General features: G+C 42.7%; 1 protein-coding gene across 3 annotated transcripts in view; it reads left to right on the plus strand.

Annotated features, from left to right (window-relative positions):
* Positions 1-1,603: 1,603 nt before the first annotated feature.
* The window catches only part of LOC310854239 (inositol polyphosphate-4-phosphatase type I A-like), a gene marked incomplete at its 3' end in the record, with an annotated part of 85,563 nt that continues 65,004 nt past the window's right edge, over positions 1,604-22,162 (plus strand). For 2 of the 3 annotated variants that reach the window (XM_083758807.1, XM_083758808.1), the window contains exons 1-2: positions 1,606-1,783; positions 15,638-15,745. Of the gene's footprint in view, positions 1,784-15,637; positions 15,746-22,162 lie in introns of all 3 variants that reach the window. The other variant, XM_083758806.1, reaches the window with a different exon arrangement.

Raw genomic sequence — 22,162 nt, forward strand, 5'->3', positions numbered from 1 at the left:
TTAATATCACTATAGTCCAAGATTAAGTCAATTTAAAGCAATTGATAATTTAAAATAAATAATTAAATACTTATACTGTATACGTGATAACATATTTTATTTCAGTTTATATACCTTTTTTTCATCGGATATCGATGATTTATCTTTCTTTGAGAAACTATATAACATCTTTTGGGAACCCAGTACACTCTGACCTGTAACCCACAGCCCCAAAGATGGTCCGTTGCTGCCCTCTAAAGGCCTGGCTGCATTGTCAGTTCTTGGAATGTCAGCAAAACCCAATATATCACATTTCCTCCCCTTTAAGTTCACAGCCTAAACTAAGCAGAAAATATCAATCCCTCTTGCCAATATTAACAACATTTCACTTGACCAGGAGGTGAAAAAGGAAGTGAGGGCGTGTGAAGAATGTCAAAAACACCAAAAGTTCTCCACCCAGTGAGCCACTACATCCATGGGAGTGGCGTGAGGCCCCATGGTCTAGAATCCACATGGACTATGCAGGGCCTTTCCTCCTTTTATAGATAGAAACTTGTACCATACAAATTTTTTACATGCATAAAGTAGGTAGGTAGCAAATAGCTAAACCTAATAATTCAACATTTCAAACGTTCCTTCACAGAGAAGCTGAGATTTGACAGTTTGTAGCGGTCGACAGTACTTGCGCGCTCTGCTTGCGCACTAGTAGGCCATTGATGGCCTACTAGTGTGCAACAAGCAATTAGGCACTCGACAGAGTGCAGTTCTAGTTCATTCTGTGAATAAATAAATAAATACATATTATGAAATATTATTACTCTTAGCAGATTTTGTATTGACCTGCACTTTACTTGAACTGTATACCCATTCTCGCCATTCCGCAAATGCAAACTGTTAATAACATTTTCAATCAATCAATCAATCAATCAATCAATCAATCAATCAATCAATCAATCAATCAATCAATCAATCAATCAATCAATCAATCAATGGCCATGGCCTTGCAGTCAGGGAAGTTACACATGGTATCCACTTGGTGGCGGCAGAGGGCTGCAGTTCCAGCCCAGCCTAACGGTTGAAGGAAAACGGGTGCACTTCAGGGGTGATTCGAGCAAGATTAACTGAATTAATCATGTATTATTATTTGTATGAATTCAGTAATAGCAATCAACGTAGAAGCAAATATGCAGCAGCAAATGTCTAGTTAGCCTACTTTAGTAATTGTAGGCTATGTTTCCTATTGATATCAAACTTTATTATTTTAGACAATTTGTTAATATGGGATAACGACGAAAGTCAACATTTTCGACATTTTCCAGGTAAAATAACTTAAATTAACCATGGATTGGAGACTCCAGAACGTTTTATACATTTTATTTAATTGTTTTATACATTTTAATTGATAGTTTTATACATTTTATTTAAATGTTGTATTGTATGTTATGTTACGTATACATTTCATTTGATTGTTTTATAGGCAGGCCTACATTGTATAATGTTATTATACCACTCAGCTCAGAGAGGGCGGCGCGGGTGTATGATGATGTCAGAGGGAGGCGGGGCAAGTCACTGCGGAGAGAGAGAAGAGGAGGAGGAAGGAAAAGGAAAGAACACACACACACACACACACACACACACACACACACACACAGAAGCACTTCAAGCACACATACTTATTACACAGCAGAGCAAAACAGCAACCACATGACATGACTGCACCACAACAGTTGGACTCTTAGCTGGTGAAAACAATGGATAATAACAACTGTCAGACGACATAGATAGAAGACGTACACGGCGGTCGGTAAGTAGGCTACAACTGCTGTTTGTTTACTAGTCTCTGTGTGCTGTTGTTGTTGTATTGTTTACACTACACACACCGCAGGAAGTTCACATAAAACACAACACTTCTGCTGGTTCTTATTCTTAACTTGGACGGTGGACCTAGCTCTGGTCCATAGCCTCACTGCTCTTGCTGTCGTTGCGACGGCATTAGCCCTGGTCCAGTGCTTACAGCGAGTCTCTCTCTGACGCCCTGTGGAAGTCCCTTCCGCAGCCCTCTGGTGATATTCTCACTCCCGCGCGAGTGTTTACAATTCCCAGCAAATAAACAAAACGACGTAACTACTCACCGACACAAAGCCTGCTAGACCTTGGTAAAAGTCTATTCTCGAAGCTGGGAAGCATCTCAGGTCCCCAGCTTCTCTCTAAAATGCACTTTGTGCCATTTTAATAACGCAATGTACACTGAATTTACCGGGCAGTCATTTCTTCTACTACGGCATTTCCGGGTTTTGCCTGCGCCGATCTGGTTGGATTCATTTTATTTAATGATTAAAATTGTGCATTTTAGAGAGAAGCTGGGGACCTGAGATGCTTCCCAGCTTCGAGAATAGACTTTTACCAAGGTCTAGCAGGCTTTGTTTCGGTGAGTAGTTACGTCGTTTTGTTTATTTGCTGGGATTTGAAAATCCTCGCAAGGGAGTGAGAATATCACCTGGGGCTGCGGAAGGGACTTCCACAGGGCCTCAGAGAGATACTCGCTGTAAGCACTGGACCAGGGCTACAACGGCATAAGACCATATCATCTATATGTTATCATAACATACATTATTAGTATGACTATGTCTATGACAGTCTTGGTCCAAGGCTATAACGCCAGTGGTGGAGGAAAGTAATATAGTACACTTTACTCAAGTACTTTTTACTCCAGTACAATTTTCAATACTTTTCAATATTTTTTCCAAGGGATTTGTATACATTTGAAAACTTGAAATGGATAATGCATAATGAGTACTTTTACTTTTTTATGCCAATACTTTTGTACCTTTTGTACTCAATTATATTTTGAATTCCAGCCTTTTACTGGTAGTATTTTTATATTGCAGTATTGATACTTTTACCTTATTAAAGTACCACAGTATGATGAATTCCTGTTCTGTTCTTTGGCTATATAGAAGTGTTACATCTCTAAATGTTTTGATGATTTGAACATGGTGGACCCTATTGTAAACAAGTGTAATGCTTAATTGGGTCGTCCACTCACAGTTAACAGTCTTTGTATTGAGTTTGTGCTTGAAATGTACTGTATTTCTGCAAACTGCAAACAAAAAAAAATATTTCAATCAATCAATCAAGTAACACAAATGTGAGTACATTTTAAATGGGGTATAATATAAATCTATATATTTTAAGATGTTACTGTATGTTTGTGCTGGCTTGCATCAGTCACACACACAAACCCCCACAACACCACAGATCTAGTGTAGGCTTACCTCAAAGCAACTGTGTGTCGTGTTATGCAACTTGGGGACACAGTGGTGTGTGTGTGTATGCTCTGGGAGCTGTAGAACAGTGTGCAGACCTCCTTCCTTTGCCCTGTACGTATCGTTTTGTTCAGCACCTAAATATTATTTTATAGATGTGTGTGCTTCCCTCTATATGAGAATATGGCACCAGATCAAACACCACCACCATGCATACTGGACAACTCACCCCGGTGCTTGCCCGTTTTTCCTCCCAGAATTTTCCCCAGTGTAATATACTATTGGCTGTTTGTATTCTTTTTGGAAAAATATAAAAACATACTCGTATGGAAAGGCTATATTATTTGACTTATATTGACCCTATAAACAATTTTGTATTATTTAGTATATGTAAGGTTTTGCCCACTCAAATGGTACATCGTCAGATAATCCCCACATATCCGACAACAACTTCTGTGAACAGACTTCACTGTAGTAGCTTTTCATAAATTATATTTGTACTTAGGCTGTCGGCTGTCATGAAAGTTTATAGTTCAAAGTCTAGCCGTCCGTCCGCCTCACTGGGGAAAATTCTGGGAGGAAAACAGAAACGGGGTAAGTTGTCTTGTTACCACCACCATTGTGATGTAAAGTGACACATCAAAGAATCGCCACACACGCACACACGCACGCACACACACACACACGCACGCACACACGCACACACATTAAAGTTCTCAGTCACCAGTCATTTGGATTCCATAGAAGTCAAGTCAGCATGTTTTCTATAGAAGCAGGTCATGTGGATTGTGGACAGACTGGAACATAGGCCATCTACAACCAATAGGCCCCATTTTGAGATTGGGTCGTGGCCAAATACAGTGGTTTCCTTCAGAAAACTGTTTTAGGATTTAGAAGACATTTGTAGAATCGGCCTCAGGTCTTAATGGGGTTAATCCATGCACACATTGTGTTCTTGTTTGTGTCTGAGAGAAGCAGCCCTCCTTGCGTGTGTGGAAACCTAACTTATTATTAGTGTGTGTGTGTGTGTGTGTGTGTGTGCGTGCGTGTGCGTGTGGTTCATTGCGGTCATTGTGCCAGCCAGCGGTGCAGGTTTCTTGTTTCATTGTGAGATGTCAAGGTCACTGTGCTGGAAGCACATTGATTTACAGTGCTGCACACACACACACACACACACACACACACACACACACACCTCTTACGGAGAAAATCCTTACGTTTCCATCCCTGTTACCACGTGTCTCTCTCTGGGGGGGTCCACACACGCATGCACACAGAGCCAGGTTTCACTTTCCTGCACATGGTGGGAATGCATGGGATGCTCTTCCATTTACCAGACATTTATAAATTATTCATTCAACTGTTACATAAGCACAATCCCGCATCATCAGATGACTTGCATGTGTGAACAAGAGGGTGTGTGTGTGTGTGTGCGCGCGTGCGTGCATGTCTGAGACTATATATTCATATCATAGTGTGTATGTCATGCTGCATAGTGATGGTTTTAAACAATTAGGTATCATTATTTGCAGTAATAAACCTGGACACTTTTGTGTGTTTTTTCGTAAAAACGAACGCCCTACTATAGTTGATCATACAGCGTAATGTAAATTCATTTGAATCCTGAAAAGTAAAAGTTTGGGACTTGTGAGGTTTCCAGCTGACACTGAGACGACAGCTGAAGTCTGTGTCCAACAATCGACACGTATCAAAGAGGCTGGGTCAATTTAGTCTTTATTTTCTTTTTTGTTGCGAGTCGTCTTCGTTAACCTGCAGTTATACGCTTTGATATCATGTACAGTAGGCTACTATTAGTAGCCAACATGATCAAATGCTTTATAGCCATAACTTTAGTTTTAGTTATCTAGTACCTCCCAATGTATGAAAAGTGCTATGAGCACTTGGAAAAGCGCTATAAAAATGCAATTCATTATTATAAGTAGCAGCATCGTAAGATCAAATATTGTGTCCTGCGAAAACGTGTGTGTGTGTGTGTGTGTGAGCAAGAATTAATTTGAGTATTTTGCAGACAGTACAATTTTGGGTTTTCTGTAACCTCAGCCAAAGTGATTTAATTGCTTAAAAACGACAACGGTAAGCGTTGTGTACAGCTGCACGGGACCGTGTCATGATGTCATTTTTGTCCCACAATGCCCCGGTGCCCCCTTGTGAATAGCCGATCTCTCAAAACAGAGGCAAAATCAGAGAAAGAAAAGACTACTTTTTGTAAAAAACAATATCCCCTTCTTAATTTGGACCTGCTTCCTTCCACTGTCTATGAGAGAGAGAGAGATGTAAACATGACTATTTTCAAAGCTCCTTCAGACTTTACTGGCTATCATCGGGTCCATTTCAACAATCCCAGTTTTTAAACTGTCTTCTTACTTCAAAGTTGTCTATTCGTGTTACCATCATGCCGTCATACTATATTAATTCATTATTCATTTTATTTTTGCACTGGCTGAATTGAACACTGAATTTTAAAACGTTTCTTTCTAGTACTGGGTTTTATGCCATTCTAAGGGTATGTGATGTTTTTCATGGTTCGTGCACTGGTTATTGTAAGCTATGTGTTTTATTTTTGTTTTATCTACTGTGTGTGTGTGTGTATGTGTGTGTGCACGTGTGTGCGCGTGATTTGTTTGTGTCTACTCTGTGTTCATGTAACGCAGCTGACATGTATTTATGTCGACCCCCTTGAAAACGAGATCTCTCAAGGAGTTTATCCTAATAAAGAAACTTGAATCATCATGGTGAAATGAAGGACAGAGAAGGGAAACAGAGGGTGGGGGTCAGCAAAAGTTAAAGATGGAGAGAAATAACGAGGGAGAGGGAGATTGTGAGCTGAGTGGGAGAGAGAAATGAGTCACAGACAGATGAGATGAAGCAGAGGTGTGTGTGTGTGTGTGTGTGTGTGTGTGTGTGTGTGTGGCATCTGAAATGAAAACCAATCCATAATATGGCCTTTTACAGTGTGAATAATGTGTTATGATTCTGAATCACCCCCCTCTGCAGCCAGACACGGGTCAATGTTGTTAAAACCAGGGCAGTGGTGGAAAAAAGTACTCTTTTACTTTATCAAATTATCAATAAAAAAGTTAAAAGTCTGGAATACAAATATAGCGTGGTATCAAAATGTACTTAAAGTACCAAAAGTACTCATTGTGCAGAATGTCCCATTTCCTTTCAAGTTTACAAAAGAAAAACCTTTTGAAACAATTAATTTTCTTTTGTATTATTACTGTATTATTGATCTGAGTGGACCATGACAGTGTTTGGTCAGTGGCATCTAAAAGTTTAACTTCTTTAACCTGTTCAATCGCAGCACCCTGCATCCATATGAATCCATATGCTGATCATGAGTAGTATCTCATGATCTATAAGGTCAAAGGCTGTGCTGTATTCCAAGAGCACCACCCCAACGACTGACTTCATGTCAATCTGTTTGAACCACTCATCAGTAAGACATGTCAGTGCAGTACTTGTAGAGTAACCTGCCTTGTATGCATGCTGTAAATCTGTGTTGATATTGTTATTGCAAAATATTGCTGGATCTGCTTAAACATAACTCCCTCCAGAAGCTTACTCAAAACAGGCAGAATGCTGATTGATGGGCCTACTGTTTGGACCTGTAAAGGGCTCACTACTGTTTTTTGACAGAGGAGTAACCTTTGCAATTTTCCACAGATCAGGATAAGCACAATCCTTAAAACATAAATTGAAAATATGGCCTACAGGCTTAGCAATTGATTTAGCTGATAACTGAAGCAATCTGCCATCGATGTTGTCAAACCCACAAGGTTTATCACACTTTATTGTATGAAGTAGCTTTACCATACAATCAACACTGATAGGCTTGAATTCAAACTCAATAGTAGTAGTAAAACTTAGGTAAAAATTTACCTAAGTACAGTACTTGAGTAAATGTACTTAAAGTACTTATACTTGTAGTAGTTACCTTGCACCGCTGGTTAAAGCTTCTCGGCAGTGAAATTCATGGACTTGTTGATGATGAAGCCGGTTATTTCTCTGTAGGGGGGTTTGGGGGATTAACACTGTCCCTGACTAATGACTTCATTAGCAGACTAATAGAGTCATAAGACCGCGTCAACTGATCCATCAGTTAGTGAACCGCATGGACTCTATATAGATAGGCAGCGTCCCCCACCCTGACAAGGACTTGGAATGTAGGAGGCATTACATTTAGTTTGACTCTGTTCCACGCACACATATGCACATACCGGTACATACATATTCGTGACATTGGTAAAAATAAAGACTGCAAAGTGCCTGTCAGTGGCCATATGATGAGCACCACCCTGTTAGTGTTCACATTGTTCACACATATGAGCACCACCCACCCAGTCAGACAGACAGACACACAGACACACACACACACACACACCGCTGGTAAGCTTCCAGTATATCTCGAATTGCACCGGGTGCTGCAATTTCCCAAACTGCAAGAGGCTGCAGGATTTTCCTTTCTTTCTTTTTTTCTCTTCAGAAGAAGGAGCGCAGAATGGATGGGTCCCTCGGTGTAGTGAGTGGTCAAAGTGACACAAATAATGGAGACAGACCCGTCTCAATGTATGTTACGCTCACTAATCTAATGGCCAGCGATTAGTGTCATTAAAAATAGAGCTGCTGAAAAGATGTTAGGGCTGGGCCAAAAATCAAACATGGCACTTTGAGCAAATAACCTATAATATCGATATTGTGAAAAACTGAAAATATATATTGTATTGTGAGTTTGTGAAGATAACATCTTTATTTTAAAAGTCAGTGACGTGGTTCTTCTCAACCGAACTTGACAGTTGGGAGCTTGTAGATCGGCACTTAGTTTTTGCTACTTTAGAAACAATGTAAGGTTTGACAAATGAGGTGGTTAATGTACGGGTCACCTGACCTCTGTAGCAATGTCTTTACTGGTCATACTTCATCACTGCGTCATACTAGCGTCATGTCCAGGGGGTGTACTTGTACATCAAGCTGCCTTACGCTACAGCAGGGTTCCCCAATAGGCGGCCCGCGGGCCATTTGCGGCCCACAGAGCGCCCCCTTGTGGCCCATGAAAGAATTTCCACAATTTTTTTTTTTTTTTTTTTTTTTTTTTTAAGGGTCCAATATAAATGGCATTAAATGGGGTTCAGTAGCCTATGCATGTCAAACTGGGCATCCCTTTGCCCTGAAAATTCATTTTCAGGGCAAGGGCAAGACCTCAACCTCGCGCGTGCAGACTCGGCCCCCAGCCTGGTACGCTAGTCAAAATATGGCCCTTGAGGAAAATTAATTGGGGAACCCTGCGCTACAGAAACAGGAGATAGGCTCCGGCCCTATGGGCCTCATGGCTCGGCAAGGCTACTTACTACTTCATCATGTATGTATAGGAAACATTAGATGGAAATATTAGATGAATTACACTAGCTTTTGCATTGTTTTTAGGTAGACTAGTATGAAGTATTTTCGTATAATAGTATTTTAAGGGTATAGCGTAGCGTCCGATCCCCCACGGTATTGCTATAACATCGATCGCACACTACAGCCTGTAACTGTGGGCTGTGGTAATGCAGCAGGCGTCATCGTCATCATCACGAGAGGACACAGTGGCAGGCCAGAGAGAGAGCCTTGACGGATGGGAATGACATGGGTGACGGTGGAACCGATCGAGCATTTTCCAACTCGAGAGTCTTGGAGAGAGACTATCTAGACTTTAGTAAGTTTGATCTGAGTTGGCTCAGCACTTACAAGTACCTATGTGATCTTGTAGATCGGCTATTTTGTTTGGCTATTGTTCCAGAATATATGCATGCATACTATAGCAACACTATCTGCTTTTTATTTATTTAACATTTTTGAAAAATCTTCTCTTCTGGACAAAATTAAATGTGGTGGCCAAATGTATATCGCCGGGGTTTCCTTTCTTGGCACGAGCAAGTTTGAGAAGCGCTGCTTTTAGAAGGCATTTCGTAAGAATCGGCCTGGTTCTTAACAGGTTAAGTGGCTCCAATATGTCCGGGAGGCAAGGAAGCATCGGTCTGTCTGTGTGTGTGTGTGTGTGTGTGTGTGACACAGAGAGAGCAGAGCTAGAAAGGGAGAGATGTGAGGATGGCAAGAGCGAGCGAGAGAGAGAGAGAGAGAGAGGAGGAGAGATGAAAGATTAAGGACCGACAACAGGCGAGAAGCAGCTGTGTGCGTTCGTTCGTTCCTCTCGCCTCGTGACGCTGCCCGCCTGCCTGTGCCTGAGTTTGTTTACATCCATCCGTCCGTCCGTCGGCGTTTGTCCGACCTTAGAGAGGGCCTGCTGAAGAAGATATAGGAAGGGTAGCATTAAGGATTAAGGAACGGAGGGGGACAGGAGGACGTGTCTGTGTCCGCCGGGCGGGTAGGTCTGTGCAGTCTGCGGTGGCACTGCCACACCGCACCGGTTGCTCTGCCTTTTGTAACTGTTCATGTCATGATAGCGGTATAGCGCGGATTGGAAGCACTGGCCGCAGCGTTTTTGTGGCAGTGTCCAAAAAAAAATCAAAACGTCATGAAAACAGAACAGATGCTCCGAGGCAAGGCGTTGTAGAGGAGGAGGATGATGGGGGGGGGGGATGCACTCTCATGCTGCTGTGGCGCTTACATCACGAGACGGGTCGTTTCCCCCCGCTCCACAAGAGTCCACATGGGAGCTCTCTGCTTGAGAAAACTCTTCTGTTGTTTATTAATAGCTTTGCTGCTGCTCTGCTGTTCGTAATGGATGTCCAAAATAGGAACTGTTTGGAGTGGAACAGGTTGAGGTAGCCTCTATAATACTGTTGGGGTACTATATGGGTACGTGATCACAGCTGTGTGTATATTACAGCATCATGTTAGGTTGCGTGCCGTGCGTGTGTGTGCATGCGTGCGTGCACATGTTTGCGTGGGTGAGCGCTCGCCGCTCCTGTATCCCAAGGCATTTCTTTCCACAGATCTGTTGTCTGTGTTCCTTGCTAAATGCATCATCATCATGTTGCAACGAGCTTTGCCGATGCACGCACACCAGACCTGTTGAATAGCTTTATCCATAAGCAGGGAAAGTGTCACGTTTAGCGTGGCTCCAATCTTTCTGTGTGCCACCGGTAAATGGTAAATGGTGCATTTACATAGCGCTTTTATCCAAAGCGCTACGAATAGATTGTGCATTATATTCACCCACACACACACACACACACACACACACACACGCATACACTGATGGCGGAGGAAAACCATTCAAGGCACCAACCTGCTGCTCATCGTCTTGCTCAAGGCGACAATAACTCTGGGGGAGCCCGGGATCGAACCGGGAACCTAGCGGTTCCCATCCGGCTGTTCTACAGGCCACTGAATAACTGTTCCCTTACACCTATACAGTACATGCATGACCCACAGTCACACGCTGCTTTTATGATCTCAGCAGTTTGGGGGATGTTAGTATTTATGTTAATAGATGTGGCTTTGAGCTCCATTTAAAACCGATTCTTTACCCAAGGGTCTGTGGACGACACGTCCTTTGACAGATGAGGGAAGCGTTACTTTTGGCATCTCTCAGAGAACCGTGTGAACTCATAATTGTGAAGTGTTGTTTTTGTGTGTTTATGCATGATATACAGCTACAGCAGGCCCACTTCTGCTTTCGCTATAGAACTCACAGACATCTTTATCTTTATTACCAGTATGTATGTCGGCACACTGGAATAGTTTTTGTTTTTGTCAAGGGACCGTGCAAGGACAAGGCACTTGGGCATGTGACGCTTCAGTGGTGGGGGCTCCTCACTGGCAGGTGAGCCAGTTGGATGCATGCAGTTAGCCCGGAAGGCTAGGATACAATAGAGTGCCGAAGTCCTGACGTCACTCGCTCATCCCCTGGTTCATGGACGTTTTTCCCTATGGAGAATAACATGGGGTCATCTTAAAATCGTGTCATATAAGCATTGAGGTTCAAAAATAAACAAACTGTCTCTGCGCTATTGTCTTTGTATCGTTTATGACAGTCAGTCCCTCATATTTGATATAGTCTGTTTCTAGCGAAAATTTAACTAATCCAGCAGCAGTAACATTAGCGTCAGTTGATTTTTCATATCCATATGAGTGAAACGGCCGGGATGATTTGCTTATTTCTCAATCACAGTTCTTGTATGAGGCGATCTAAAATCTCCCTATGGGGATTTACAATGCAAATACAAAGTACACGAACCTGTGAACTTAGCGCCCACTACCGATATTGACGTCAGTCCTCCTGACGACACTTGTTCATCCCCTGGGTGGCGGAAGTTTTTCCCTCTATGGAGAATATCAGTGTCTCATCTTAGAATCGTCTCATATACGCATCGTGGTCCAAAAAGAAACACATTGTCCCAGTGATATTGTCAGGGAGGGTGACGTGTACATTACGTCAGAATTCAATGCTCTATCTATGGCAACACAGACACGTGTTGGGAGGAATCATTTGGCATAAGAGAAGTTGCAAGAACATGAAACTGTTGTTAATGTGCAAATGAAAATGAATATCAATGACGGAACGGAACGCAGACTTCCCTATACTTGTGAAAATCATCATATTTTGTTGAAACCTCTGCTTTCTTTTCTTGGAATGGTGGTGGTTTGCTCTTCACCGCGGCGCGTGACATCATGTTGTAGTTCGGTGGTCACCTAACCACCGAAAATCCAGACTATGTATGAGCCTCAACGGGTTGTCAATCACACGCAATTCACGGCAGGAAACAAGGATTGCGTGTATATGTGAATATATATACAGGAAAGGCAAGAAAAAAGAAATACAGGCTTAAAAAAATTAAGCAATGCTGTTTTAGTCCACGCATGAATTGGAATTTAAATTTTTTAATTTAAATTTAAATTGGAAAGTACGTTTTATTTTCTCATTTCCAAGTAACTTTTCACGGGCCAGTCAGAGTCGGCCGTGTAATGTCCAGGTCTGACCCAGACATACAGTACAGTACAGTACACATTAACGTGGTTTTGTCCAGTGTTCACTAGATTTAGGTCCCTATTTTCGCCAGTGCCTTACCCCTATTTTGAAAAAAAAAAAAAAAAAAGTTCAAATAGCCAATGTACAAACGTGTCGATGTAGATCGGCTAGTTGAACAATTTGAAAATGTTTTTTTTTTTTTAAATAAGGCCACATGGTCTTATAGAGAAGTGGTGAAATACAGTAGAATACTAGTGGATAGAGACTGCCAGAGACGACTGTCCAATGCCTATAGGAATCAGTCTAATGTAGTTGATTCCAATGAACTGTCCAAATTAATTGACGTCTGTCTGTCTGTCTGTCTGTCTGCCTGCCTGCCTGCCTGCCTGATGTCTGTGTTTGTAAGATGATGACGCGGCTAACTAACAGTTCTGTGTTGAACAACAAGGTGTAGAGACTGAGTGAGGAACCTTGTGGTTAGCAATGGTTTCCTTGAAATAAAGGAAGTGTGTTGCAAGCCGGAGCTCAATGTACATGGGCTGTAGGTTACATGTGCATGCGTGTGTTCATCCTGACAATGCTATATGTCACACCAGCCTGATTAGCTGTGTGTGTGTGTGTGTGTGTGTGTGTGTGTGTGTGTGTGTGTGTGTGTGTGTGTGTGTGTGTGTGTGTGTGTGTGTGTGTGTGTGTGTGTGTGTGTGTGTGTGTGTGTGTGTGTGTGTGTGTGTGTGTGTGGGCGCTCGCAGGGCTTTGGTGAGGCTAATTTTCATGTGAAAAGAGACCTACAGCTGCTCTGTCCCTCTAAAGAAATTATTCATGCTCTATTCTAATGTGGAGTCCACACACACACACACACACACACTTCTCTCTGTCTCCCTGCTCGCTCTCTGGAGCCAGTTTGTATTGATCAGCGTCTCTCTTATAGGCTGCAGATGGCCTATAATGCAGATGGCCCACAGCACATGCACATACACTGACCCTATGCACACTGCTTTGTATTAAATCTGCTACCGAACCGAATCTGACTGATCAAGATTCGCCTACATAGGGGAGGAGGGGGGGAGAGAGAGAGTCTCAACTTTCCCCTGTCTTGCATCAGTCAGTCCTCATGTATCTATGAATGTATGTCTGTTCTCTCTTAGCGGTGGTTGCATGACGCCTCGTGTTTCCATATAACAACCTCTGCACATCTCCACCTCAGACCTACCAACCACCACACTACTGTAGCAGTCTTCACAGTGTTTATCATGTGTCTGCAGTGGCGCCGTCGGGGACGTAAAAGTGAGGGGAAAATATTCCAGATTGAGAGTTGAGACTAGAGAGCAACTGCAGATACTACACGTAGGGTCACGGGGTGTAGGCTATACATCTAGAATGGGCATTGCGGCAAAGAGGCAAGCACGTAGTGGCAGCCAGAAATACGCAACGATGATCGCGCAACAAAACAGGAACGGTGCTAGAGAGACCACCAGCGCCGTTCGGGAAAAAATAAATAGACCAGGGGCAGCGGTGGGCGAACGGTTTGCGGAGCGGTCTTGATATCGGAAGTTCACTAGTTCGTATCCCCGGACCGGCACGTTAAAATTACCACCGTTGAAGTGCCCTTGAGCAAGGCATTGAACCCCTACCATTGAAATGTTCTATGAGCAGGGCCTGGCTGTAAACAAGTTCTTGAGCTTAGTCCAGTTACCCTGGGTAAACATGGTAACTTTGCTTTGCTTTGCTTACCAGTCATTCCCCAATAGTGCGGGGACATTCAGACCCAAATGACCCCCTCTCCGGCACCTATGTGTGTCTGTCTCAAGACCCCAGAGGGGCCACCCTGGGCATGACCTACGCTGTAGGCTATCATTTGTTTTTGGCGGAAGTTGCGGGATTTTTAGCGGAAGTATCGCCCGAGGAAATGACGTTGATGCTTTACATTTACAAATCAGTTTACATTCTCGGCGAATGAAACAAGTGTTGTGATTGGTCGGGAAAATATCGTATCCGGGGGAAATGCATCTGACGGATGTTCCGGACGATGCATCCGACCAATAGATTATCTGCCTTACGTTGTGACCAGGCATTTCTTTTCGCAGATAAGTACGCCTGGGACCGAGGCTACAGAGCGGCTGGGAAACGCTCGCCGCTTGTCGCCGCGTTGCCAGACCCCCATGGCCCATCTGAAAATATGTCTTTTCCAGGGACCCCCCCAGAAGCAAAGATTTTAGCTAAAAACGTTCGCTCTCTGACAGAATATGTATTCAAAGATTTGCGCTACACAAAAATAGCAGATCTACAAGCTCGTAGCGTGGCACTCGGTGCTGCGCCATGAGCTTGTAGATCTGCTATTTTTCAATAGCTAAAGTATAATGCTTCACCAAAATGTGTGTTTTTGTGAATGTGTTGAATGGCCAGTAACCATTCTAAAAGCGAGATCAGGTACAAACTACAAAGGACGCTTACCACACAAGACCGTATGAATAAATAAAATTCAATGTTGCTCTCGACTTTAGTCGACTAAAATGTATTTTGGCAGGCCTTGATGGTTAATTTTACAATTTGTTGCATCCTGAAAATAGCCGATCTACAAGCTCACCGCGGCGCGTTGTGAGCTTTTAGATCTGCTATTTTAAGAGCAGCCGAGCGCAACCAAACAAAAAATGACTTGTCTTTTAGTTCTCCTGGATCTATTCTCCACTCGTCCCTCCCTAAATAATTTGTCTAGATTTTATTTGTTGATGAAATTGTCATATATTTAGTCATAGTTTTAGTCTTCATAGTTTAGTTTTTTATGTAGTTTTTGTCTGTGAAAATCAAGGCCCGACCACCGAGAGGAAACATTGAAGCGAAATGGACATGGTGGCTGAAAGTGGTATTGCACTATGGGCCACGCGTGAACGCACTATGCTCCATACGTGAATACTATGTTCCATACTGTACAGTACGTGAACGGCTGAACGTGCGCTATGCTATGAACGGCCCAGCGCGTTCACGTATGGCCCATAACCAATCCCAGAATGCACTCTGTTCCAACCTGGAACAGAGCCATAGAGTAAGACAGAGTTACGACAACTCTGTTCACTTCATGGGGCCAGGCTCTTCTACATAGACTTCTATTGGTTTGTCCCTGTTTGGCCCTTCAAAAGGGGACAACTAGTTTACGGAACTAGTTTACGGAATGCATTGGAGTCTATGTACATGAACCACATGACCAGGCTGTTTTCTGCCCCTGGCCCTCAATGTTGTAACTCTGTCTTACTCTGACCCGGACGAGCACCTCATGCGCTGGGTGAGCAACTCAATACAAGTGGATGAGAGGAAAATCCGGTGACATCTCCATTATATAAAACTATTGTGAAAATAGGTAGTCAAGGAACATTTTTCGCCATAGTTTCAGTCAACGAAATCAACACATTTTTTCAAATGTATCTCTCTCTCTCTCTCTCTCTCTCTCTCTCTCTCTCTCTAGATAGTGAAGAGACCCTGTGCTCTCTCGCCCTGCCTGTGTATGCGTGTGTGCTGTGGGTTGGACTCCTCAGTGGATCAGCGGAGCCTCTCTACCCCTCAGCCCTCTACAGTGAGTGAGAAGTTGACACTTATTTATTTTGTCCATTATGGAGGCAAGTTGCGTACTGTACAGTATGTTGCAAGGCGAGAGTGAGAAGGCAGGATAAATATTTCATTATGTTTGAGCCTGTAAGATTCCTACATCGTGTGTGTGTGTATGTGACTGTGTGTGACTGTGTGTGAAGGGAACCCCTTTTGGTGTTTTAAGCATTATGTTATACTTTAGCTACTGAAAAATAGCAGATCTACAAGCTGAAAAATCGTCAAAATGTGGCGCAAATCTTTGAATATATATTCTTTCACAGCCAAAGTTTTTAACGCAAATCTTTGCTTCTGGAACAACATACTTTCAGATGGCGGCCAATTACATATAATCTTGGGGGTCCTTGACATGAAAATGTTTGAGAACGACTGACATAGAAACATGGGTTTTTCAGAAAACTGTCAGGATTTAGAAGGTATTTGTAGAATCGTTCCCGGGTCAAAAAGGCCAACATTTGACATGCATATAAACGCCACTTACTGTATAATTCACCATAACCTTCGCTGTCTCCTGTACACAGACACAGTAATATGTCATTCTGTTTATTCGCCATGTTTTAACTTTTAGGAAATTCACGCCCTATTTGATCATATTACACAGCAGTGGTGGAAAGTACTGGTGGAGTACTTTTCTTTTGTGGCTTTCGCCTTTATTTTATATTTTTTATAGAGGGACAGACAGTAGGCTGACAGGAAATGGGGGGGAGAGATGGGGGGGTGACATGCAGTAATGGCCGTCGGGATCGGGAGTCGAACCCGCGGCACACTGCCAGACTTGGGCTACCGGCTAAGGTGCCTGGACCGCTGAGCCACGGCCCAGGCCTTAAGTTACATTTTGAGGTACTTTTAATATAGCCTACCTGGAGTATTTCCAAATTTCTGTACTTTTACTTCTACTCCACTACATTTTACAGGCAAATACTGTACTTTTACTCCACTACAATTGTTTGAAAACTTTTGTTACTAGTTAATAGAGAGAAATGGAGAGCTTTCTTGCCTTTCCTAAATTCCTGTAAAACCCTGGCTCACACACACACACACACACACACACACACACACACACACACACACACAATTCCTTGTCTGTATGCAGGGAGTAAAGTGTAAAAATGATTTCACCATGTATGGTCAAGGTGACTAGTACTCTCTCTCTCTCTCTCTCTCTCTCTCTCTCTGTATTCCTCTTACTGTGTTGAGGCTGACTCAGGCTGACACACACACACACACACACACACACACACACACTTCGTCTCTTCGTCCCCCTTGCAGAATCGCACACTGAAGCATAAACGTTTTGAACCCGGCATAAATAAAAATGCAAGTGATAACATGTCATTGTTTTTTTTTATGTTCAAATATAGCAAACATAGTACATGGTCTGTTATTGAACCACTGTTTCTCAATTATTTTAGAGTCAGAGACCCCTTCTTATGCATAGAAATGTTGGCAAGTCTGTGTGTGTGTGTGTGTGTGTGTGTGTGTGTGTGTGTGTGTGTGTGTGTGTGTGTGTGTGTGTGTGTGTGTGTGTGTGTGTGTGTGTGTGTGTGTGTGTGTGTGTGTGTGTGTGTGTGTGTGTGTGTGTGTGTGTGTGTGTAAATAAGCTTTGTGAATGTTGTATTGGGACATTGCGTGTCAGGAGGTCCAGCTGGGATTAGCCTGGTCCTACAGTGCCAACAGCATTGTGTGTATGAGAGAGAGAGAGAGAGAGAGAGAGAGACTGTGTGTCCCAATTCATGTTATTCACACACACACACCCACACACACACACCACAGGCTAAATTTGGCATATCTCAATATGGCAACTTTGTCCCCTCTCAGTACAGTGGTGGATTACTAGCACACAACCACAATTTTGTCATTACTCTCAATTTATTATGTTTATTTATATATATATATTTATTATTATTATATATTTTTAAAATGAGAACGCAACGGGACTTTGCCGTTTTCTCTAGAGCCCGTACTCGCGTAAAAGTGGCCTCAGAAAACATTTTGTGGAATCGACCACAGTTCTTAATGGGTTGACATCCCGGTAAGATGGAACACAACAGTAGAAGTGCTGTGGTGAAGCACTCTGAGCAGCCGAGCACACTCTCTTTGGATAATGACGTCGGCTACAATGGCTAATAGGGAAATCACCACCATCGGGGGCCTTGCATAAATACACGAGCTCTGAAACCGATCTGCTGCAACTGATGTTTTACGGATTGTTTATTGAGATAACTTGCATACAGTATACAGTATGTGCCTGAACCACACACGCACACACTATACCCTTAAAGCCTGATTTATACTGAGGCCACTTTTACCCCTTATCCCTATAAAAACTTAGGCTACTAGCCTTATTGTACTATTTTGAAAAACATTTTAACACTTTGTGTGCCCACGCAACACTTTCAAAAAATCACTTTCACCTAGAAACTCCATTCACACTTTTTATAACTGTGGAGACACATGCTGGAACTTTTTACTTTGAAATGTTTTATAGTTTCTGAGTTATTTAACTTAAACGACCAATGCATTCTCAATGGCAATAGCACAAACTTTAGCACCACGTAAAAAAAAAATAACATGTTTTCTTTTTGTTTTTTTTAATAAAACCACAGGGGGGGGGCAGGGGGGGGCTTTAGCCCCCTCTGGTGGAGGCTTAGCCCCCCTTAAGCCCCCCCCTCAAAAAAAGCCCAATTGACTGACTTCTATGTAAACCAAGATTCATTAGCCCCCCCCCCTCTAAAAAGCCAGCCTCCCCATAGCACCCCCCGCTCACAATTTTCTGGAGCCGTCGCTGCGTTGTGAGCTTGTAGATCGGCCATTTGAACGATTTCATAATATTTTTCAAAATGGTAAAAGAATGGCAAAAAAACAGTTTGACGCAGTTATAACAGAACACTCAAAACGTGTCACTTGGTCCGCTCTCTATACAAGCTTATGAGCTTACCGTACAAGCTTATATGAGCTTGTAGATTGCCTATTTTCTTGTAGATTGTCTATTTCTTTGTATATTGCCTATGTTCTGTGCTCAACGGTAACTCATAACTCAGGCTTAAAGGGATATTCTATTTCACTTAAACCATTTTGGCGGGAACCCCTTTTGGTGTTTTAAACATTATGTTATAATTTAGCTATTGAAAAATAGCAGATCTACAAGCTCATAGTGCACCACCGAGTGGCGCGCTACGAGCTTGTATAGGTCTGCTATTTTTGAAAAATCGTGAAAATATTTATTTCAGAAAACTGGAGGATTTCGAAGATTTTTTTTTTATTTCGAGGTCAGGCCAAAGTGGGTTAAACATGCTTTGGTCATTTTAATGTATACTCTGGATTTTGTGTTTCACGGTCACCCCAGACACTTTATAAGTTACAGCGTATAACATATTTCTACATTGTGTTATTGATACTTTTACTTAACACATGCGATTAACTTTGTTTATCGCTGGAAGCCAGCGGTCGGCTGGTCTGGAAAGCGTCAAACCGTTTGTGTTTCTGGCCTTAGCAGTGGAAAATGTGACGCTGCATGCATTTGGTTTCACATCTCCAGGTTTGTATAGGGCCCCAAAAACTAAAGTGCAATTGCGCGGCATTGGGAAGTGCGTTTAGAGAAGGATTTAGTGTTTCAGTGGTGTCGGGCTACGTTAAGATGAATGTCGAGTCATTATGAGTGTATCATTTTATATACACAGTTTACACTAAGTTAGTTGAGCTGCGAGTGTGGAAATATTATAATGAGGCTCTGTTTCTCTGTGTATAACTGCAGTGTTGATTTTGACAGCACCGGAAATGTTTTACTTTTAGTCGTTAGTTGTTTCGACTAAATCTACAGTTGATTTAGTCGACTATAAGATGTATTTTTGGAGGGCCGTGATGCCATCAAAATGGGCATGGCATCGCTCGCAACGCTTGTAGAGCTTGGGAGCTTGTAGATCAGCTATTTGCAGTCTGTGACACCCACACACACCCATGCTGACTTGTCTTTAAGTTCTGCTGGATCTCTCGGCGCTAGTCCCTATACCAAACATTTTGATCTAAAAGCTTTTAGATCTGCTATTTTCGTATTTTTTTCATATTTGAAAACATGGAAACGATTATGACAATTATGCAAAGATAATTGTGGAATCTTTCTATGCAATTGTGATTAGATTATGTAATAATTGTGACATGCCTATAACACACACATGTGTGTGTGTGTGTGTGTGTGCGCGCACACACACACACACACACACACGCGCACACACACACACACACACACACACACACACACACACACAGAGAGAGAAGGGTTTTATTGCATCCATCAGTGCTGCAGTCTCTCGGCTCGGCTAACAAGTCCGTCAGCCTGATTGCGGTGTGTGTGCGTGTGCGCAACTAGTGTTTTGTATGCACAAGTGTGCACATTTGGTCTGCCCAACCCAGCTGTCTCATTGAGATGGATTGAGAGTGTGTGTGTGTGTGTGGCTGTGCATGGCTGTGTGCGTGCCCATATGCATGCACACATCTGACTCATCTTGTGAACAAATGCGCTGTCATGTCTTGTCATGCTTGCATAACAGGACATCCTGCCCTGCACTTCTTTTAATGTGTACTACACACACTGATACTAATCGCATAGGTCTTCAGTGTGTATCATATTCTTTACTATATTATTTTTTATTAGGTTTTTTTATAGACATGACAAACAAGACGTATACATAACAATGACAGCATACGCCAGACTATGTAATGTGTATTAAACGAGTGATCGCGATGACGTATATGAATAGAACAATTTCGAGCACAGTAGCAGGGCATACAGAACAGAAACATTAACAAGATGTAACAACATCTTTCTTTCTCTGTCTCTCTCTCTGGCTGTTAAATTTGGTTAGATATTAATTAGCCTATATACATGCATGGGAGCAGATCTGAGATTCTGAAGACAGAGCTGTGTGACGTAGATTGGACGGACAGAGACGGATAGACAGACGGAGATCTCGCTGTCGTCCGTTTCTCGTCTGCTCCATGTATCTGACTCCCAGTCCACACAGTAACACGGGGATAAATAAAACGTGCACTTCTGTATCGTTTATCCGAAAAGAAACGATGTAAATATGGTCAGAATGTCTACTCGCCATGCATGGACGGCTGGCATGGCGTCTGGGCACCTAAGCTGCTAAAGCCTGACAACCTGACAGCGTGTTGCGTTAAAAAGTTTAACATGTGACAGTTTTGGATGAACACTCAACGGATTGACGCGTGTCGTTGTGGAGGTATAGAGCGTCGCAGTCCCGCCCCCCTTTCATGACGACGAGCGCCCCGGAAGACAATTTCCAATTCATTTTTCCCATAGACGTTTCATAAAGTATTTATTTAAAGACCTGTAAGCCTCAGTCAAAGCCAACTCGGATCGTGACAACTCATGACAACAAACACAATTTGTTTTGGGCTGAAAAAATAATAATTAGAAAAAATAAAAACAACCAAAAAAGTGTTGTACCCTTACTTACTACCATGCCTTTTTTAAGTGGTGCAACCACTTCATTACAGAGCATTGTGTGTCCGTGGGTAGCTGGCTGGCTGGGTCTGTCCGAGCACGAAAATAGTCACAAACGAGTGTCACTGTTGCGCAGCCTAACACACACATACATTAACCCATTCTGGGCAGGCACCCATTTTAGTGTTAGCATCATGTTATGCTTTAGCTATTGAAAAATAGCAGATCTACAAGCTCATAGCGCGCCACCGAGTGGCGCGCTACGAGCTTGTAGGTCTGCTATTTTTGAAAAATCGAAGAACGACTGACATTTTTTTACTCTGATCTCAGGTCAGAATGGGTTCATCAGACCAGTGTGTGTCCAGTGGAAACCTCGTATGAATCTGATCTCAGGTCAAAATGAGTTAACTGTATATATGATAATTTCGGATGTGACAGTATAGTATAGTATAGTATAGTACAGTAGAGGGACCCCCTGGGGACCCCCACACGGTAACTCTGTCATTTCTCGACCGTTTCGGACGCGGGGCGGCTCGCCGGAACCGGCCCGGCCCACTGGGCGTGTTCCTGTGGGTCTGGAAGTTTCGGGGACCCCCCGGGGATTGCCCACACAGAGTTGCACCACTTGCTTCACACGGGTGTGATTATTTTTTTTTCTTCTTTCTAATTATTCGTTAGGCCCAAAAAAATGTGTTTGTAGTCATGAGTTGTCACGAATCTCAGTTTGCTTTGTCCGAGGCTTACAGGTCTTTAAAGATGGAGTGCCACAATTTTTGTATTTTTCCAGTTTTTCATGTGTCTATGAGGTGACAGTACTTAATTAGACAGACTGGAGTTGTTTTTATGTGCAATTGTGTATTGACTTTGTATTTAGGGTTTCTTCCTGGAGGCTGAACCCTTAACAGTCAAATGGGCCAA

Source organism: Protomyctophum parallelum, assembly GCF_964188405.1.
Source record: "Protomyctophum parallelum genome assembly, chromosome: 23".
Taxonomy (NCBI): Eukaryota; Metazoa; Chordata; class Actinopteri; order Myctophiformes; family Myctophidae; genus Protomyctophum; species Protomyctophum parallelum.